This window comes from Lathyrus oleraceus, chromosome 3, assembly GCF_024323335.1.
Source record: "Lathyrus oleraceus cultivar Zhongwan6 chromosome 3, CAAS_Psat_ZW6_1.0, whole genome shotgun sequence".
NCBI lineage: Eukaryota > Viridiplantae > Streptophyta > Magnoliopsida > Fabales > Fabaceae > Lathyrus > Lathyrus oleraceus.
The window spans coordinates 180,053,394-180,076,589 of record NC_066581.1 but is presented as its reverse complement, the minus strand read 5'-3'; the positions used below and the strand labels follow the sequence as shown (position 1 = coordinate 180,076,589).

The 23,196-nt window shown below is 35.7% G+C and overlaps 1 long non-coding RNA gene and 1 pseudogene across 1 annotated transcript; both read left to right on the top strand.

The window, feature by feature from the left end:
- Window positions 1–11,551: 11,551 nt before the first annotated feature.
- Window positions 11,552–11,651, top strand: LOC127133787 (uncharacterized; annotated as a pseudogene).
- An 8,949-nt stretch (window positions 11,652–20,600) lies between these two features.
- Window positions 20,601–22,189, top strand: LOC127129042 (uncharacterized). Its single transcript, XR_007806128.1, has 2 exons — window positions 20,601–21,470; window positions 21,905–22,189. It is a non-coding gene; the product is annotated as an uncharacterized LOC127129042 (long non-coding RNA).
- The last annotated feature ends 1,007 nt before the right edge of the window (window positions 22,190–23,196 follow it).

Sequence of the window (23,196 nt, the reverse complement as noted above, 5' to 3'; positions counted from 1 at the left end):
TGTATCAATTGATTCACCTTTAAAAACATGTTTGAATGAATGGTTAGGAGGTGATTAGGTTTCCACTTAAGTTTGGTCTTATCATGAACTTTGATTCAAGTTTAATGTTTATTTTGTGAAGACTTATAATGTAATGCATGTTTGACCTAAATTGATTCATGTTGTGTTTACCATGTACCAATGAATTCTTTTACCATGTCAAATATCATTTTGTCTTCATCATCAATACGTTGTGTCTTGTGATATCATGTGAAACTTCATCATGTCTTGTTTATGTTTATCTCAATGCCTAAAAACCATGATTAATATTTCCATCCATACCTCACTCATATTGTGATTGCCATTGTATTTAGCCATATTTTGTATCTTAATGTTAATGCATGTTCAACCTTGTTATTATTTACTGATCGCTCGACTTCGTGAGTCGAGAATGGGGTACAAACTGCAAGTGCACAGTTCTATCGCGTAGTTTTAAAAGATATCGATCCCACAGGGACTTATGAATCGATATACCGTTATCTAAGGTTACTTCGTAAAGCTAAGGTGGATAATGTTTGATTGTTTGGGAAAAAGCTAAAAACTAAACTAAGATCTAGATTAAATATTAATAAAGCGGATATCGGTATGTAGTTCGTCGTAATTAGGGAATCAATCCTTTGTCGGTCTCTTGGTTTTAAAATAAATCTTTTCAGTTGACTTTATTGATTAAAAGTTTTATCTCAAACTCTCGCTCTGTTGAATAAACCATGATTTTATGTTAATGTAGCTGTCACTTATAATTAAGTCAAAAACCATTTTTTGAAAGCAATACAATCCATAGAAACTCTTTTCAAGAAAACACTGACCGTTTAAACACCCTTATCTCAAACTCTCGCTCTGTTGACTTAGGTTATATAATTAAATTCGAATGCTTAACTCTCGTCCTCACATTCGATCTTTAAAAATACTTTTTGGAAAAGATCGGAATTTAATTAACTCTAAAACTTGCTCTCGCCCTGATCTAGAATTAATGTCTAGTTTACACTGTCCAGTTAAAACCTCAAACTCTCGCTCTATTGATTTTAACTTCTTTATGTCTTTTACTTTCGTAAAAACCTTTGTTATTAAACCTGTAAATTGAGACCGTAAAAAGAGTGATTTTAATTTTAAATTTAGTTAAACCGACTTAGTCCTGATCCCTTATTCCGCTTACTTTACATACCGATATCTAAGCGAATTAGCCAGACATGCTAAACAAACTAAAATACTTATCATGCATAAACAGACTCATCCCAGGCAGATAATATAAATAAATAATAAAACAAAGCATTAAATAATAATTAAAGAACCTGAATAAGTTAAACAGTAGTCTTGAACACTCCACCACAAGCCGGTAGGATTTGTTCTTGGATTCTTCAATTAAACAACAAATTAAAACGAAGGAAATAAAAACTAGATTCTAACGTAAGGTTAGATCCGGTAAAAAGGTACACAATAGTTTCCGGTGTAGAAACTATTGTGCGAAAAGAATTGACTAAATGCTAAAAAGGAAAATAGAAATTGCAAGGGAAATAGTGTAGAACTCGTAAAAATAATAAAGAAACAATGCCTAAGCTGCTGGAAAAAGAAAATATGCAAAAGCGAAAACGGCAAAGAAAATTGTGGAAAAACGTGGAACCCTTTTAGGTTTGGCAAGTGGCTATTTATATTGGTGCCTTGAGTAACTGCTTCCGCTTCCAAAGGTCTTCAACGTGCAAAGTATTTAGGCGTGGACATCGGCTTCAACTCTCCCTCAACGTCTCTGAAGCGTTGCTTGCGCCAAAAATGTAGGGGACTGGTGTGACGTTCGTCACACCATGTGTGACGTTCGTCACACCATGTGTGACGTTCGTCACAGGAGTGTGCAAGGCGTGACGCTCGTCACAGCCTCTGTGACGCCCGTCACAGGCACAGCACCTGTGTTCTTGTACTTTGGGCTGGGCTTTGGCATTTGGTTCATTTTCTCTCTTTTTGCACCTCCTTTTCTTCCATTTTTACTTGCGCTTCAAAATAAGCCACCTGAGACAAATAGGAAGAAAATACCGCATAATATCTAATAAAATGAAGTGAACTGGAATAAATAATGATAAAATTTAATTGAATTAAGTCCTAAAATATGATATAATTTCATGTTATCAAACTCCCCCATACTTAGATCTTTGCTTGTCCTCAAGCAAAAATTCAGTATAGAACTCGTTAAAGGTTTTAGCCAAATAAAATTTCAAAACACACATCAATTCGTGATAGGTTGCAAGTGGATTTAGTTTAGAAGCAACTTGAGTTTAATCTTGACATCAACAACCACCGTCACAACCTAGATAACCCTGCCTTATGCAAATCAGTTCAAGTACACTACGATAGCTATCCTGGTTCCTTTACTCTTATTTCACCCGTTTTCATTCAAGTGAAATCACATTAAGCCCTTTATCTTTTCGCGCACATAGTGGAGTAACCGGTTAGTGATTCTGATCCCCTTTTTAGCCTGAAGTTCTGGTACATAAGTCGGATAACTTCGTTATTCAATCCATTGCAAATTGCGGGGGATCGGACCGTAGTCCGCCCTACCAAGTTCAGTACCAGATACCTGCTGAACCAACTCATAATGGATCTTTCATATTATGCGTTTGTATGATCTGCAACCTTTAGATTAAATGATCTGGTAAGGATCACCTAACTTAATTAGTGCATTTCCTGATATATTTATATTTATTTTTTTTATGTTGCTTTGGGAATCATTCACTTATATTCATCGGCTCTCCACGTAGTTTGCTATTAAGATGGTGCTGACTTCTCGTATAAACTACTCGGGGTTACTATAAAACTAAAAGTTCAAGGAATTGGTGTAATAGGTACTTATCCTGATCTAACATGTTGAGGTTCTCAGAGCGTTGTTATGGTAATGATTTTGTTTTTGATTTCACTCAAGTTTTATAAAATAAGCAACCTTTATACTTATTGGGTGTGTTCAATTTTTGTTATGGCTCAAGAAAATTGAGGGAATAGATAATAGAAATTTGTTCACACTCGGGACTTAACTTAAAATAATAGATTTTTTTTTTTTTGTAATAATTAAAATAACAATGAAGGGAAAGGTACATACTTGAAAAATGGAAATAGAAAGAACATGGTTTCCCCCCCATACTTAAACTAAACATTGTCCCCAATGTTTTAAAGAAATGAAATACAATATGGAAAGGAAAAAGAAACTACAACTAAGGCTGCCTTCCGCCTCTGGTTCTTGGGCCAGGTGATCTCTGACGTAAGTCTAAGTTGTCGAACCTGCTGAACAACTCAGTAAACCGCTGATCGGTTATGGCATTCCTAGCATCCTGTTGTTGTTGCATTTGACGCATCATCTGCATCATCTCGACATTTTGTGCCTGCATACCATCAATAGCATCCATGATGTCGTCGTTGGTTGCAGGCCTTCTTCGTCGACGACGTTGGGAGGATGGGCCAGTTGCATTATCGGAAGGGTTGAGCGGGGCGGATTGTTGTGCAGGAGGCTGATCACCTTGCTCCATTTCTTCAAACTCGTCTGTGAGCGGGTTTGCTTGTGAAGGCTCGGTGGCTTCGGGAGCATTTAGATCATAGAGGAGGCGGTTGCGGTTTGTGACATCGGTCAGGGCCATGTTGGGTAGGAAAACGCTTGGGATGGCCTGGTTGTTCACCATAAGATAATATCCTCCTCCTACTCTATTCTTAATCATGCGGCTGGATCGACAGTAGTTGATGTCCATAAATAGGGGAGGTAGGGAGTCTAAGGTTTGGAGTCGGTCCCCTAAGTTTAAGCCAAGCGCAATGGTGGTGATTAATCCACCAATTACAAAGGGTTGGCGGCCTCTAGCACATAAGGTGTGGATATGATGAAGTAGAAAAGAGGCAGCGTTTACCTTAGCAGTCGGTTCGAAGACGCATTCGAGGAAGAATAGTTCTTTTGCGTTGACCTTACTGTTGTTTGGTCGTCCAAAAACTGTGTTTTGTAGGATCCGGAGAAAATATCGGATGGTTGGGTTATGTATATGGGAAAGAAGGAGTTCTTCCCAGTTGTAGGCATCTAGACCGGATATTTTCTTAAAAAGGGTGGAAATGGCAACTGTGCTCCAGTTTATTTCGGGAGGGATTCTGGGGTAGACTTGACCTTCTGTGGGAAATTGTAGCATGGTACTCAATTGGTTTTGGCTTAAGGAGTACTCGGTGTTGAACATTCGGAAGGTTGCAGTGCCGGTTAAAAATTCATCTTCACCGGCGGAAGTGGTGTATGCGTATGAACTTAAGAATTCTAAGGTTAGGGAGGGGTATGTTGGTTGGTTATGGGTGCATAGAAAGGTTAAGTCGGCTTGACGGAGCATCCATTCGATACCTTGGAGTAATCCTAACTGGTGTAAACAAGTAAAATCAGGGTACCTGGTGGAGACGACGCCTCGCTGTTGGAAACGCTCGAATTGCTCCCTTTGATAATTTTCGTCTTCGGATCGGAAGATGATATTTCCGAAATTCTGGTTTTCCGCCATAGTGATGAATGAATTTGAAGGAGTAATTTGGAGAGAAAAGAAATGTATTTGATAGGAGAGAATTGTTTGTGGTGAATGAAGGGAGGTTTTGATGGGTATTTATAGGAAAAGAATTTGGAAGTTGGAGAAAAAAAAGTGGTTGAAACGTAAATAAATGTGGGTAAATGTGAATAAATGGGGAAGATAAAAAATGAATGGTGTAACGTTCGTCTCCAACGGCTATGTAACGTTCACCTAGTCAGAAAGGTGTTACGCTCGTCAAAGGGGTGTGACGCTCGTAACAGGCTCTTGGCGTGCCGTTCGTCATAGATTGTGTGACGCTCGTCACACATTCTTTTTGGCAAGGCTTCAGTAGCGTTCTACAGAATTACTTTGGTAATGGATTTATTTTTATTATTTTGTTTTGTTTTTAGATTATTTTATATTGCTAATTAATTTATCTTGCATGCTATTCTACTTTGCATAATATTGCATGAATAATTCAATAGGTTATAAGCAGCAACAGTAGAGAATATAATAGCTATTGCATAATAAAATTAAATAAATAGCTTCAATAGAATGATCATAATGTAATATTGGAAAGAAAAAAAGAAAAAAAACAAAAGAAATGTGAAAAGGAAACAAATGCGAACATGAATTCAAATAACATTAATGAATAATCTAACTTAAAACTAGATAGCTAAGAAAAATAACTAAATTCTATCCATCTGCACGATCTCTGGCCGGAGGAGCAAAAGAGTTAACACGGTGTAGCAACTCGTGAAACTGATCTGTCATACTGCTCATGTATCCTAGAACTTCGTGTCTCATGTCAGTAAATTCTTCTCTGAGGGCGTCTTGTTATGACATCAAAGCTTCAATGGCGGTGTTATAATCAGTTCCGGGCATATGATGCCGGATGTCGGATATTGCTGATTCTTCGGTCTGAACAGGCTGAGGAGGAGGGTCAATATCATAATAGCCAGATGGTGTCTGAGGGTCAGATTCAGCATAAGGGATCTGGTCATTGTAAATCTCATAGTCATCACAAATCTCATAGTCCTGGATGGATTCAGTGGATCTAGCAGGAGTGGGGGTTTCGTTCAGATTGTAGAGCCAGTTGTTGCGGTCATGAATACTAGTCCTAGGATCGGGTAAGGTAAATAGGCAAAGAACCTGGTTATTAATAATAAGCTCAAACTCATCAGATCCTAGGTTTGCTATAAACAAGGTGTTGAAGAGGAAGGGTATACTCATAGTAGTAATGCCACAAAAAGGGTTTAGGTCGAGAATCGACTGACGTAACCCGATAGCGCTACATATCAGACCGCCTATTCTAATGGGTGCTCGCTCATCTTGGATAAGGTGGTCTAAATTTGCTAGCATAAAGGTGGCACCGTTTACTGGACGGTTCTGAGAAGCACAGAATAGGATGAAGAGTTCATCACGTGAAACTGAAGTGCTGTTTGGCTTCTCTCCAAATAAGGTGTGGGTGAGGATCCCATGGAAGTAACGGAAGGCCGGGTTGTGAATGTTTCCAGGGAGGAACTCATGGTCCTCGGGTTCATCATTTCCAGTCAAACTACCCCAAAAGTGTTCAAGTTCTCTATACTCAAAAAGTTCTTCCTGGCTTACTGTGAATGTGTCAAAGGAGGTAGGAAAACCCAATAGGTTTGTAAAGTCTCTAATATTAAATTGGTACTCCATGTTGAACATTCTGAACTGGATAAAACCTCTGCTAATTCCTTTTCCACGGCTGGGTAGATAGATTAATGAGCTAAGGAATTCTAGTGTGAGTCTCCGGTAGGTGGTGAAATGTCTTAGGATAGGGGATGTCTCCCATCCTATCTGATTCAGCAAATACAGGACACTTTCTCTTAGTCCAAGGGCAGTCATAGCCCAATCATCAGCATATAAACTAGGTAGCATCTCTCTAGTGGCTAGTTCGTCAAACTTTTGTTTCTGAGCCATTCCTCTGAATTTGATACCCATACGATCAATATGTCCCATCTGGTTAGTGTTAGCTAGAGAAAAGAAAACATGAGTTTTAGTTAGGATTTGGCCAAATGCCGAAAGAAGAAAAAAGTTGTTATTATTATTATTTTTTTTTTCTTTTGAATTAAAATAAATCAGGAATGAATACTAAACAGAAATTAAAAGAATAATTAAGGAAGAAATAGAAAAATGATAATAATAATAATAGAATAAGAAAATAATAAAATAATTGTGGGTTGTCTCCCACTAAGCGCTTTGTTTAAATGTCGCAAGCTCGACAAAGAAACTGTTAAGTATAATCTATTGATCCTGGGGGCATTTCGTCTAAGTGTAGGATTTGCGAATCTTCGTTGGTTTCCGCATAGTGATAGTGTTTTAGACGTTGCCCGTTTACGGTGAACGGTTCTGTGGATTTGCCTTTAATTTCTATCGCTCCACTGGGGAAGATGTTAGTGATATGAAAAGGACCTGACCATCTGGATCGTAGTTTTCCCGGGAATAACTTTAGTCTAGAGTTAAATAAAAGGACTGTGTCGCCTTGCTTGAAGATTTTCCTTGATATACGCTTGTCATGCCATTGTTTTGTTCTTTCTTTGTAGATTCTGGCGTTTTCATAGGCGTCTCTTCTGAGTTCCTCTAATTCGTTTATGTCAAGGATTCTCTTTTCGCCGGCGGCCTTATAGTTTAAATTCAGATTTCTAATGGCCCAATAGGCCTTATGCTCTAACTCTACCGGGAGGTGGCAGGATTTTCCATAAATGAGCTTAAATGGGGTCGTCCCTATGGGGGTTTTATAAGCAGTTTGGTATGCCCACAAAGCTTCTGGTAATTTTAATGACCAATCTTTCCTTGAAGTGGCGACTGTTTTTTCTAGTATCTGCTTGATTTCTCTGTTGGATACTTCCACTTGTCCACTGGTCTGAGGGTGGTAAGGTGTCGCTATCCTATGTCTCACGCCATATTTAAACAATAGTTTTTCGAGTACCTTGGATATAAAGTGCGATCCCCCATCACTGACTACTATTCTTGGGATTCCAAACCTCGGAAATATTATATTCTTAAAGAGTCTAGTTACTACTCGGGTGTCATTCGTTGGAGAAGCTATAGCTTCGATCCATTTTGAAACGTAGTCTACTGCCACGAGTATGTATTTGTTACCGAAAGAGGATGGAAAAGGTCCCATGAAGTCTATTCCCCACACGTCGAAAATCTCTACTTCCAAAATACCCTTTTGTGGCATCTCGTCACGTCTAGATATGTTTCCTGTGCGTTGGCATCTGTCACATTCCTTAATAGCCGCATGTACGCCCTTCCATATAGTTGGCCAATAAAAGCCAGCTTGTAGGATTTTAGAGCAGGTCTTGGATGTACTTGTGTGTCCACCATAAGGAGCAGAGTGGCAGTGTTGGATTATATTTTCTACCCCTTCTTCGGGTATACATCGACGGAAGATACCATCGGGGCCTCTTTTGAAAAGTAAGGGATCATCCCAGTAATAGTGTTTTATGTCGTAGAAGAATCGTTTCTTCTGCTGGTAAGATAAAGTAGGTGGAACTATTCCGGCGGCTAAATAATTGACGAGATCAGCGTACCATGGTGTGACAGATATAGCTAAGGTGGTTTCTACTGGCTTGTCAGAGTTATTCTCTTCCAAAGTAGCTATAAGTGTATCGTACGAGAAATCATCATTAATTGATGTTCTTTCCGGTTCAAGGTTCTCAAGTCTAGAGAGGTGGTCTGCTATTACGTTTTCAGTTCCTTTCTTGTCTTTTATTTCTAAATCGAACTCTTGTAGCAACAAGATCCATCTTAGGAGTCTAGGTTTAGCATCTTTTTTTGTTAAGAGGTACTTGATAGCGGCGTGATCAGTGTAAACTATTATTTTGGCTCCGACCAAGTAGGAACGAAATTTATCTAGCGCAAATACCATTGCTAGGAGTTCTTTCTCGGTAGTGGCGTAATTCATCTGCGCTTCATCTAGGGTCCTACTTGCGTAATATATAACGTGAAGCTTTTTATCCTTTCGTTGTCCTAAAACAGCACCTACAGCATAATCGCTGGCATCACACATTATTTCGAATGGTTCATTCCAGTCGGGTGTCTGCATTATGGGTGCGGAGATCAATGCTTGCTTAAGCGTTTGAAATGCTTTTAAACAGTTATCGTCGAATATGAATTCAGCATCTTTCATCAATAGTCCGGTTAAAGGTTTAGTTATCTTAGAGAAGTCTTTGATGAATCGTCGGTAAAAACCGGCGTGTCCTAAGAAGCTTCGTACTTCTCTCACGGTTCTTGGGGGTTGAAGATTTTCGATTACCTCTATTTTGGCTTTGTCTACTTCAATTCCTCTGTTCGAGATGATGTGTCCTAAAACAATTCCTTCTTGTACCATAAAGTGGCACTTCTCCCAGTTAAGTACTAAGTTTACTTTTACACATCGCTCAAGAACTCTTTCTAGGTTTTCAAGGCATTCTTCAAAACTTTGTCCGTATACGGAAAAGTCATCCATAAATACTTCCATGATGTTTTCGAGAAAATCGGCGAAAATTGCCATCATGCATCTTTGAAAGGTTGCAAGAGCGTTACACAGGCCAAACGGCATTCGTCTATAAGCGAAGGTACCAAAAGGGCACGTGAACGTTGTCTTTTCTTGGTCATCAGGGTGAATTGGTATTTGAAAGAAGCCTGAATAACCGTCTAGATAACAGAAATGTGAATGTTTTGCTAATCGTTCTAACATCTGGTCAATGAATGGTAGAGGGAAATGATCTTTTCGGGTTGCTTTGTTTAGTTTCCTATAGTCGATGCACATTCTCCATCCCGATTCGATTCGTTTTGTTATAGTTTCCCCTTTTTCGTTTTCAATAACGGTTATGCCTCCTTTCTTTGGTACTACGTGTACAGGACTAACCCATTTGCTATCAGATATAGGATATATAATGCCTGCTTCTAATAACTTGGTTATTTCCTTCTTTACTACCTCACTCAGGATCGGATTTAGTCTCCTCTGGTGTTCTCTAGAGGTTTTACAGTCTTCTTCTAGCATGATGCGGTGCATACAAATAGAAGGACTTATTCCTTTAAGATCGGTGATGTGGTAACCTAGTGAGGTTGGATACTTTCTTAAGATATGTAGGAGTTTTTCTGTTTCGAGTCTTCCTAGGTCTGCATTAACTATCACAGGTCGTTCAAGTTCTAAGTCTAGGAATTCGTATCTCAGATTTTTGGGAAGTGTTTTCAGGTCAAGGGTTGGTTTGTTAAGACATTGCGTAGGGTCCGGTGTTATTGCTAAACATTGGTTAGATCTGTCTTCTACAAGGTAGTCAGATGATTTGTCTTCTACTAACTCTGCTTCTTTTATGCATTCATCGATGATATCCATGAAGTAACATGTATCTTCTATTGCAGGTGCTTTCAAGAATTGGGAAAGAATGAACTCAATTTTCTCTTCACCTACTTCGAAGGTGAGTCGTCCTCGTTTTACGTCTATGATTGCACCGGCAGTTGCTAAGAACGGTCTTCCTAGTATAATGGGTGTAATGTCATCTTCTCTAATGTCCATAATTGTAAAATCAGTTGGAATGTAGAATTGACCTATGCGTACGGGAACGTTTTCAAGAATTCCTACAGGATATTTTATGGAGTGATCTGCTAGTTGCACAGACATTTTGGTTGGTCTTAATTCTCCCATTTCCAGTTTCTTACATATGGATAAAGGCATAACGCTAATTCCGGCTCCTAAATCGCATAAGGCTTTGTCGATGACAAATTTTCCTATGTGACAGGGTATAGAGAAACTACCCGGATCCTTGAGTTTAGGAGGCATGTTTTGGATTATAGCGCTACATTCGGCAGGGAGTGTAACGGTTTCGCTATCTTCAAGTTTCCTCTTATTAGAAAGAATTTCTTTTAAGAATTTGGCATATGAGGGCATCTGCGTAATAGCTTCGGTGAACGGAATTGTAACGTTTAATTGTTTAAGGAGATCAACAAATTTTCTAAATTGGCCCGCATCTTTGGTTTTAACCAGCCTTTGAGGGTAAGGGATAGGTGGTTTATAAGGTGGTGGAGGTACATAAGGTTCCTTCTTTTCTATGGTTTCCTTATTACTCTCTTCCTTTTCCTTAGGTTCGCTTTCCTCAGTTGATCTTTTAGGGTTTTGGTTTTCTGTCCTTGGATCAGACGGTCCTTCCACTTCCGTTCCACTTCTTAATATGATTGCATGAGCGTGGCTTCTCGGGTTAGGTTGGGGCTGTCCAGGGAATGTACCAGTTGGGGCAGCAGTAGGCGCTTGTTGTTGAGCTACTTGTGATATTTGTGTTTCCAGCATTTTGTTATGGGTAGCCAGGGCATCTACTTTGCTTGCTAGTTGTTTAAGTTGTTCGCCAGTGTGTACATTCTGGTTTAAGAAATCTTTATTGGTTTGTTGTTGGGAAGCTATAAAGTTTTCCATCATGATTTCCAAGTTGGATTTCCTAGGGGCGTTATTGTTAGGCATGGATGGGTTCGGTTTCTGATATCCCGGAGGTATAGCTGGGGCTTGATTTGGAGATTGTCCAGGTGCGTACAAAGCATTATTACTTTTATATGAAAAGTTTGGATGGTTCTTCCAATTTGAGTTATAGGTATGCGAGTAGGGGCTTCCTTGAGCATAGTTCACTTGCTCTGCTTGGATTCCTGTCAAGAGTTGACAATCCGTAGGAGTGTGACCTTGGATTCCACAGACCTCGCAATTCTGAGTTACAGCAGCCACGGCGGCTGGAGGTGATACGTTTAAACTTTCAATTTTCTGGACCAAAGCGTCCACTTTTGCATTGACGTGATCAAGGTTACTTATCTCGTACATGCCAGTTTTCGTTTGAGGTTTTTCCACCATTGTTCGTTCGGTTCCCCACTGATAGTGGTTTTGGGCCATGCTCTCGATAAGCTGGTAAGCATCAGCATAAGGTTTGTTCATTAATGCACCACCTGCAGCGGCGTCTATTGTTAACCTTGTGTTGTACAAGAGACCATTATAAAATGTGTGAATTACTAACCAGTCTTCCAAACCATGGTGTGGGCAAAGTCTCATCATGTCTTTGTATCTTTCCCATGCTTCGAAAAGAGACTCGTTGTCTTTCTGTTTAAATCCGTTTATCTGGGCTCTTAACATAGCTGTTTTGCTTGGCGGAAAGTATCGGGCAAGAAAAACTTTCTTCAACTCGTTCCATGTGGTGACAGAGTTGGAAGGGAGAGACTGAAGCCATCTTCTAGCGCTATCTCTTAATGAGAAAGGAAAAAGACGAAGTCGAATTGCCTCTGAAGTGACACCATTAGCCTTAACAGTGTCAGCGTATTGGACAAATACGGATAAATGAAGGTTTGGATCCTCGGTAGGATTTCCAGAGAATTGGTTCTGTTGCACTGCCTGCAACAACGAAGGTTTAAGTTCAAAGTTGTTTGCTTCGATTGCGGGTGGAGCAATACTTGAATGCGACTCATCTTGTGATGGAGCGGCGTAATCTCTAAGAGCACGAGCTGGTTCTGCCATCTCGGTTATCGAAGGAAAAATGTTTTTGAAATCAGGAAATTCTACAGGAGGGAGATTGTTTGCAGCACGATATTCCCGGATTCGTCGTAGGACTCGGAGATATAGTTCGATATCGTTGATTCGTAAATAGAGCGGTTCGCCTTGTGAGCGAGTGCGTGGCATACAAATCAACAAAAGAAAGAATAGAAGAAAAAGAAACCTTAGTCTCTACAGCGTAACGGAAGAGTTACGATATCGATTAAATAAAAGTCCCCGGCAACGGCGCCAAAAACTTGATCGCTCGACTTCATGAGTCGAGAATGGGGTACAAACTGCAAGTGCACAGTTCTATCGCGTAGTTTTAAAAGATATCGATCCCACAGGGACTTATGAATCGATATACCGTTATCTAAGGTTACTTCGTAAAGCTAAGGTGGATAATGTTTGATTGTTTGGGAAAAAGCTAAAAACTAAACTAAGATCTAGATTAAATATTAATAAAGCGGATATCGGTATGTAGTTCGTCGTAATTAGGGAATCAATCCTTTGTCGGTCTCTTGGTTTTAAATAAATCTTTTCAGTTGACTTTATTGATTAAAAGTTTTATCTCAAACTCTCGCTCTGTTGAATAAACCATGATTTTATGTTAATGTAGCTGTCACTTATAATTAAGTCAAAAACCATTTTTTGAAAGCAATACCATCCATAGAAACTCTTTTCAAGAAAACACTGACCGTTTAAACACCCTTATCTCAAACTCTCGCTCTGTTGACTTAGGTTATATAATTAAATTCGAATGCTTAACTCTCGTCCTCACATTCGATCTTTAAAAATACTTTTTGGAAAATATCGGAATTTAATTAACTCTAAAACTTGCTCTCGCCCTGATCTAGAATTAATGTCTAGTTTACACTGTCCAGTTAAAACCTCAAACTCTCGCTCTATTGATTTTAACTTCTTTATGTCTTTTACTTTCGTAAAAACCTTTGTTATTAAACCTGTAAATTGAGACCGTAAAAAGAGTGATTTTAATTTTAAATTTAGTTAAACCGACTTAGTCCTGATCCCTTATTCCGCTTACTTTACATACCGATATCTAAGCGAATTAGCCAGACATGCTAAACAAACTAAAATACTTATCATGCATAAACAGACTCATCCCAGGCAGATAATATAAATAAATAATAAAACAAAGCATTAAATAATAATTAAAGAACCTGAATAAGTTAAACAGTAGTCTTGAACACTCCACCACAAGCCGGTAGGATTTGTTCTTGGATTCTTCAATTAAACAACAAATTAAAACGAAGGAAATAAAAACTAGATTCTAACGTAAGGTTAGATCCGGTAAAAAGGTACACAATAGTTTCCGGTGTAGAAACTATTGTGCGAAAAGAATTGACTAAATGCTAAAAAGGAAAATAGAAATTGCAAGGGAAATAGTGTAGAACTCGTAAAAATAATAAAGAAACAATGCCTAAGCTGCTGGAAAAAGAAAATATGCAAAAGCGAAAACGGCAAAGAAAATTGTGGAAAAACGTGGAACCCTTTTAGGTTTGGCAAGTGGCTATTTATATTGGTGCCTTGAGTAACTGCTTCCGCTTCCAAAGGTCTTCAACGTGCAAAGTATTTAGGCGTGGACATCGGCTTCAACTCTCCCTCAACGTCTCTGAAGCGTTGCTTGCGCCAAAAATGTAGGGGACTGGTGTGACGTTCGTCACAGGAGTGTGCAAGGCGTGACGCTCGTCACAGCCTCTGTGACGCCCGTCACAGGCACAGCACCTGTGTTCTTGTACTTTGGGCTGGGCTTTGGCATTTGGTTCATTTTCTCTCTTTTTGCACCTCCTTTTCTTCCATTTTTACTTGCGCTTCAAAATAAGCCACCTGAGACAAATAGGAAGAAAATACCGCATAATATCTAATAAAATGAAGTGAACTGGAATAAATAATGATAAAATTTAATTGATGGATGCATTTGATCAAGAAAAAACAAGAAATTGGAGGTTACTTTCAAAAAGGGCAAGATTTGGTTTTGTAAATTTTTCTAAGAAAAAAATACATGTTCAAGTACCCATCTTTCCAATGCCATAACTTGTGATCCAGACCACCATTTTATTTTCTCCAATGATCATATTAAATGTATTACTTAATACTTCAACTTTGTCCTTGATGATTTATTCCCCCAAAATACAAGGATTTCAAGTTATGAAGCCATGAAGTTGGTACCATAAAATTGAAACACTTAGAAATATTTTCAACCAAATCTGCCTTCAAAAAGTGCCTTACTTGATCATCATTTTTCACCATTATCCACATTGATTCAAGGAAAACTACCAACATGAAATTTATAGAGGATGGTCTTAGATTTCCAAAAAGTCCAAGATTATGAAATTATCATATTTGAGCTAGGAGTTTCAAAGAGATGAAGTTGGCTCTCTAAATCTGAATTTTGGGTCATTTTCATGACAAGTTCATCATTCAACCTTGAGCCAAAGCTACATAATCTTACTTTGCATGCTATCTGCTTCTAAATCTCACCTTAATCAGAAGATTACATAAACTCTTGGTGCATTACACAAGGGATTAAGCCATTGACCAAGTCTTGATGCCATATTTGGAAGGTTTTGAAAAAAGCTTCATATCCATTTTGATAAAGGTCAACTTTTCCAACCACTCTTGCATTGAGCTTCCAACTTGTTTCTTCTAATCACAATTAACCTCTAAACCAGAAGCAACATCCTAAACCTCAAGAAATGTACCTCTAAACTCCTCCTTTCACTCCACCTTTTCATCATGATCCATTATGAATTTTTGTACAAAATGAAACCAAGTCACCAAAATAGCATTCCAATTGAACCAAGATTGATTTCTGCAAGTTACATGAACCATATGGAGCCTCTATAAATAGAGAAACAAGCCTCATAACTCAAAACACCAGAATTGGCACAAAAACTCTATTGTAGCAAATTCTCCAAACCTCAAACTTCCCAATTTCATTGTGCTTGTGTTTTCTCCAAACCAACACTTCAAACAACTTCTAAACATCCATTAGAAGTTGTCCAAACACTTGAAAAACTTCAGGAACAACCCTACCATCATCTTCCAAGTCCCATTTTCATAGCTTACAACTTGACTTGGAAAGGAAGAATCAAGCACTCTCAGCTCAAGCCAGACATTTAAACACCTTCCTTGAGGTGTAAGGAAGTTGTTCAGATCATAAAATCACATCTGGAACACCCCTATTTCAGAACACGATTTTCATTTTTGAGGTTTGCATTCATTTCTTCAATTGATGATTTAAGGCACCATTTTTGCATCATTCTTGTTACCATTTCACTTGTCAAGGTGTGAGGAACAAAACCCCTATGATCATTGGTCTTAATCGGTGATGTTTGAAATTTAATTTTAAATTCAATTTTTAGGGCTCATATGAATTTTGTTTGATTTGTGGATATTTTTTAAAAATAAATGAAATTGGTGAGTACCATTATATTCCTTGCGAAATTCTAAGCAATTTTGGTCTTTACAACTTTTGATTTTGTTAAAAATTGAGAGAGTTAGAGTTTTAACATTAAGTGAAAATTGTGGAAATGATGGACTACGGGATGAATGAGGAAATGATGGACTACATGATGAATGGTGGAAATGATGGACTACGGGATCAATGAGAAATGATAGATAAATTGGCATTGCGTCCTAGTGGTAAAACACTGGTTTGTTAAGTCTTTGGGTGTGGGTTTGAACATGGGCAGTGTAATGTTTGTTTTTTTCTCACTTGTTAAATGTTCATTTTTCTTCATAACTTCAAATATCCATAATTTTATGATCCCTTAACATTTTTGACCCATTCTTTTTGCCATGTGTTCATGAGAATGTCTATTTTATGATGACACCCAAAAAATCTCAAAAATATTATTTATTTCACCACTTTTGATTGGATGGAAAATATGTGTTTTTAAATGTTTTTTAAGGCTCCTAATTGATTCTTTTGGCTTATGTCTTGTTTGTTCTTGATGTTAAAAGTTTGTATGATTAAAGTACACTCTTTTAAATGTTGATTGTTATCCTTAACATGTTTGAACTTGATTATCTTCATACAATGTATCAATTGATTCACCTTTAAAAACATGTTTGAATGAATGGTTAGGAGGTGATTAGGTTTCCACTTAAGTTTGGTCTTATCATGAACTTTGATTCAAGTTTAATGTTTATTTTGTGAAGACTTATAATGTAATGCATGTTTGACCTAAATTGATTCATGTTGTGTTTACCATGTACCAATGAATTCTTTTACCATGTCAAATATCATTTTGTCTTCATCATCAATACGTTGTGTCTTGTGATATCATGTGAAACTTCATCATGTCTTGTTTATGTTTATCTCAATGCCTAAAAACCATGATTAATATTTCCATCCATACCTCACTCATATTGTGATTGCCATTGTATTTAGCCATATTTTGTATCTTAATGTTAATGCATGTTCAACCTTGTTATTATTTACATCCAAGGGAAAGGAATCATGACATTATTGTCATTTTGCATGTGTGTGCTCATCTGCATTCTATACAACTTTGCTTCCCCTTAATCCAAAAACTTCTATATACAATCTTAAGTTCCCCTCAATGTAAACCTTAGGATTTAATCTCTCTCTCTCTCTCTCTCTCTCTCTCTCTCTCTCTCTCTCTCTCTCTCTCTCTCTCTCTCTCTCTCTCTACTTCTTATAACCACTTAGGTCATAATTTTCCCTTTTATTTCTTAATCAAGTGCTTCAAAACACTTAAGCATATTCAAATATCTTTTCATAAGACCTAAAAAACACAAACTTAATTCAACCCCTTTTTCCACTTTGGCTTTTCCATGTTTAAAACCTTTTTATAAAAGGATTAAACATGAGTCATCCCTAGTTGAGATTTAAATCTCCTACCCCGTAACATTGTTGAGATTGAGATTGATTCTTTTCCATTTGGAAGAGGTATATGGCACACTTGTTGATTATATATCCAAGTGAGAGCCCTTATTTCAATTTGATGCAAAGATCTATCTTCCACATGTTTGCGGTGGTTTAAAAGTGAGTTTTCTCCTTAAGATGACAATTTGTATCTTTCTCATAAAATCAACCCCAACAAATCCCTTCTTACTTTTGAACCCGAACTACGAGGTTTTGATCCTTCACGGGTACATAGGCATAAGACTCAATGTCTTTCCAAATCATCAAACAATAAAAATATGTTCTTTTTCTCATCTCCCCAATCAAATAGAAAACAATTTTAAACCAAACACATATATTTAAAAGGTTCCTGTAGAGTACTACAGATGATTAGGGTGTTAATACCTTCCCTTTTCATAACATACCCTCGTACCTTAGAATCTCCCCCCCCCCCTTTTGCTTAGCTTAAGTTTAATCTTCTAGCTTTGCATATACATATTGGGTTATTTTTGAATCTTTTCCCCTTCTTTTGGATAAATTAAAGTTCGGTGGTGATATTTTGATTCATGAGTCAAGTCTAATCAATAGCTTGGTCTCCGATTCTTCATCGTGACATGGTGTTAGTGTTGATAAATTATAGAAGTTAAAAGGTAAGAATGTTAAGAAGGATTTAATTAAATAATCTACAAGATACACCCTTAAAAAATACAAACTTGTTATACTAATTAATGATATTGTGAAGGACATATAGAATGATGAATGTTATACTGGATGACATAATGAATTATTACTATATAGATATGAATAAGGAAGGAAATCATACTATTGAATTTGACATATAGAAGGATTACTTTGTTTTGTCCATTTAGGGAGAGCATGAAGTTAATGATAATGACGAGCATTTATCAAGAACAAGCTCTTTGAATGAAAAAAAAATATTAGTAGAGAGTGCTAATGATTTGAATGAGAATTGGTGATTGGGAAAGAGATGGTTGATGATCGAAGGTAGAAACATGGTTTTCATTGTCTTGTTATAGAAAATTATGGTAAAAATGAGTGAGAGATCCTTGTGATGGTTTAGGGTTTGGAGAAGAAGAATAAATTATGAGGTAATGAAGATAATTCTTGTGAGTCACATCACACATAATTTACTTTGGTCTAGCAAAAGAATAAAGGAAAACATAAACTTACTTAGTTTAGAATGTATATTAACACCTGATCTGTATTGGATAAACACAACACCACTAAATGAAAGTCATTTATTGGAACGTTATAGAAGTATGAAACCTTGATACTAAGATGTCTATTAGAAATCTTTGTGATCAACAAAAGTCTGACTTGCTTTTGATTGCTGAACTAATGAATCCTTATGATAATTTCCTTGTTGGGTGTATTAAACAAATTAAACTTAATATATTTACATTAATTTTTAAACATAATCATAATTGAAACCTATGGGTTTTTTGTGCAATGGATATGAATCCCTTTATGTTGAGTTTGTCTAAACAACATGTAACTTTTTTTGATCAAACTAAATTCTTCATTACAACTATGTGTGAAAGTAAACCTCGTGTGATTCAGAGACAACTATAGAATGAACTTACCAATATTCAACATGTTAATCTTAACCCTTGATGCATGATAAGTGATTTCAATGCAGTTATTTGTTCCCATGAGAAATTCGGTAGATTCCCACCAAACAAAATATCCACATATGACTTTCTTAGTTGGACCAATAAAAATGTATTTATGCATCTTGAAACTAATGGTAGCTATTAAACTTGGACCAATGAGAGGAAATGTGGTGCTTACTCCTTTGTTAGGCATGACAGGGGCATTTGTAATCATACTAGGCTAGATAATTTGTACATATTCAATTGCTCCATTTTGATCACGAATCTCTTAGACCATTACCATATTATTTTCCATTGTGACAAAGGTGGGTTTTATTTGGATATTCCATTCAAAATTCTAAAGATTTGGACTTTAGATGATAGTTCCAAATAACTTATTACTGATAATTGGAATACTTATGTGGTTAGTTGCCTTATGTTTCTTTTATCTGCTAAGTTAAGATCTCTTAAACATAATCTTAGTAAATGGAACAAAGAGACTTTTTTTCAATATTCATATTGAAGTCACTCAATATGATTTGTCATTAATAATTTTTTTCTTTTTGGAGGAATGCAGTAGATAACAGGTTGGTAGTGGGGAGAACATTGGTTTTATGAACTGAAAATTGGTTGGGAACAAAATTAAAGATTTACACATAGTATTGTCAATGGATATTCAATTTATTTAAATTGATAAGGCTTGGCATTAAGCATTTTTTTCCTTTTTGGAAGAACGCATAAGATGACAGGTTCGTAGTGGGAAGAACATTCGTTTATGAACTGAAAATTGGTTGGGATACAAAATTAAATATTTACACCTAATTTGTCAATGGATATTCAATTAATGAAAACTGATAAGACCAATTCAATTATCTATAACACCAATTGGAACATTTCCTATGGATTGTTTATTTTTTTCTCCTCAAATTGTTGAAGACATTTTAAATATCAACTTGTCATTTGATAATACTACTGATGATGAACTCATTTGGACAATATTTGTAAAAGGTGATATATACTTTAAGGGTGTGTTTAGCTCAAAGAAGAAGTTAAAAAGAGAGAGAGAGATGTGAGAAAGAGTATGAAAAGAGAGAAAAAGAAGAGAAATAGAATAAATTTGATGTATCATTTGGTATAAAAGAAAGAAGAGAGAAACAAAAGAGAAAAAATGTCTCGATTTATGACAAATACATAAATGTCCTTGGTTAAATTAAATTAATTTAATTAATTAATTTTTAAATGATAATTTTTGCTAAATAAACTACTTGGTTATATTTTTAACCTTTTTATATTATTTTAATATTTCTTAGTTAAATTTTTATTAATTTTATTATAAATAAATTTGTATTAGTTTATTTAATATATTTTTGTAAATAGTTTTAGTTTAAGTTACATGATAATTGGTCGGTCATACTTATTTTATGTAAAAAGAATTGTAAGTTTAGCTGAACAGTTCTTTGTTATAACAATCACATAATATTATATGTTATTATTAGTTTATTATTATTGTGCAAATTTTGCTTAACTACAATTCATATATATTGTTTCTCTCCCATGGTATGTTATAAAATTACATTTATTATAGTTAATTTATACAAGAGAGTGAGGCTATATATGAAAAGTAAAAAAAGATAAGACTCATCTATGGTAATGGTATTTCTTCTCTTAAGAGAGAAGATTGGAAATATTTATGGGACCCAATTTATTTGAATCTCACTGTTATTTCATTAGCCATCAAACAAAATAAATAATGCATTTCTCTCCAACTACTCTCCTTGCTAACTCTCTCTTTGCAACTTGTCTCAAATCAAACATAGTGCCAAAATGTCTATAATTGTATTAGGAGGGATTACATTGATCCTTGTTGGACAAGATTCATTTCACACCCCTAACACCATATTTGTCATTAGGGCAAATGTTACTAACATGCTTTAACAACTTTATTGACTAAAATGGAACTAGTAATAGTAATATTAAGAAATGAAAAGAGATTATTTATCCTAATGTGCATAATTTAATATGAGAGAGTGCAGTGGAATAGGTGGCAGAAAGAGAGAAAGGATCCACCACTGTGTTCTACTCTACTACTAGTCTCTTGCTAGCTACACATACACAACACTGCTATATAGCAGCTCTCTACATATCATAATATAATATCTGACCTATACTACTACCCTATTCCTATAACACAGCTCTTGATCAATCATCATGCGTCTGCTATTCCCTTTATAGCTTTCTTAGCTGTTCTTAAATTTTGAATTCAATTTCTTCCTTTTCTTCCTAACTGTGCATGTATATTTCTTTCCTTTTAAATTCACTGTTTCACAAGATGGGTGTTGTCTTTATGATTCCTTCTTAACTATTGTATCTACCCTCTCTTGTACTATCCTTTCTTTCTTCCCTATATATATTCTCCTTATCTAGATTCCTTCTTGCACTTGTGTTTGTTTCTAGTAATACCCTAGTTTTCTACTTTGGCTTTTTCTTTCCTTTGGATACTTCAATTTCCTTGTTCTTTCTTAGCTTACAAATAGTTTTTAAATTATGCACCTTCTTTAGTATATTTTTCTCCTTCAAGTTAGGGTTTTGATACTTGCATCTATTTGAACTCTTTCATTTTTTGTGCTTTTCTATGTGTCTTTGGTTGTTCTTGCTGTAAAATATTGATATAACCCTAGAGAGTAGTGAAGAATGATTCAAGAAAGTTCACAAAGGAAAAAGTGAAGCTGCCAGCATGATCTAAGCTTTGGTTAGAGAGCTTTCCTTTGGATGGATAGAGATAACCCTAACCGTGACTAGGTCATGCTGTGACAGCCTCACTCTTTCCTATTTTGTGGACCACATTTTCCAATCAAAAATCCTAACGATCTCTTCCAACAACTGAAAGACACAACAAACTTTAAACATAAAAGGTGAGTGAAATTACTGTTAGAAGAAGCATCTCGTGTTTATTCCTTTTTCTGTGTTTCTGTTTCTGTTCTGGCAGGCGTGCGTTGTTATTACCACCTTTTTTGTCTGTCTCTCTACTTTTTCTTTCTCTTGTTATTTCATGCCAACCTGGTTTTACTGTTACTTGTTGACTATTTTTAATAGTTTATTGTTATACTGTCTTTTGCTTTTGTTTACTTCACCTAAAGGGTTAATGGTCCCTTTGGTTTTTTAGGTCTTGGTTCATTGTATCAATGCTTTTGTTGTTTTTTTTTTTTGTTTTTTTACGTATGATATATTATTTTTTATGTTTTGTTTTAACACATTAAATAATATACTAGTAACAATGCTCCATGTTCTTTACTAAATGGTTAAAATCAATTATCTGTTATAGTGTGTTTGATGGATTTCCTTGTAGTGTGTTTCCTAAAAGCAGGTTTTGAAGATTATTGGATGCTTGCGGTTCTAAACTTTGGTTTTTAGCTTCAAGTAATGGTATATGGGAGGAAAAAAATAAAGCTAGGGCTTTGATCTACAATATGAAACCTTGTTTTTCACCATTTTCTTGTATGGTGTTTAAAGCTTAATTTTCCTTTATAAGCAAAGAGAACATGAATTAACTATACCGTGTTCATGCAAATGTTGGTGAGTTTTGTTGGTGTTTTCTGTAGCTTTTTCTGGTGAAGTGATAGTTCAAAATGTAGCCATTGTTACTGTTATTTATATTCCATTTTTCAGTTGGATCTGAAAGTACTATATATATAGTGATGAATTTCAGTTGGACAGTGAAATTTTTATTTATTCCTAAAAATTGTAGCGATGAAATTAATAATAAGAATATAGAAAAAGTTTAAAAGTAGTACATATACATAGACATTTAATCATAGTTGTTCTTTTAAATTAGTGTTTAAAAATAAAAATGTGATTGGTTAGTAGACCTGTTTTATATTGATTGATTTTTAAAATATTTTAAATTGTCATTGTATAAAGAAAATATTTTTACACTGAACAATAAGAATTATGTATCTTAAAAAATTACGCTTTTAATTTAAAATTAAAATACCGAGTCTGGAAAGAGATTCTCCAAGTTTTTGAAGTAGGATAAAGATGATAGGTTTTTGTTTGGTATGTTGACTGTTTTTCTTATAAGCTTCATAGTTCGTCAAGTAATTTTTCTTTCAAATATTTCTATTACTCAAATCCAAAAGTTTGATATGATGTCCATATTTTTCTTATAAGCATGACATGATGTTAAAACCTAGGACAACAACTTATAAAAGAATCATAGTAAGAAAATTAGTTGAAAATCTTGAAGAGGCTAGGTTAATTTCACTTTTGGTGATTCTGATACCCCTTCAATAAATCTCAAAATTTCTTGTAGTAATGTTGATGGAGTAACTTCAAGTTTAAAAAAATCATCTCCATTAATGAATGAATGAGAAGTACATGAGAGATTACACAAGATGAAAAAAGAAAAAGAGGAAGATAGTTGGCAAACAAATTAACTTTCACAACTAATCCTTAATTAACATCTAAGAATGGAAAATAGTGTAAAAAGTTGTTACTTACACACCAAGAAACATCTAAGTTTTTAATTATAACACACTCCTAACAAAATTCATTATAAATAAAATTCTCTCATCATATTTATAAGAAGTGTTTTTTAGATTAATTGAATATGTGATATATCTGATTTTTAAATACATTTGT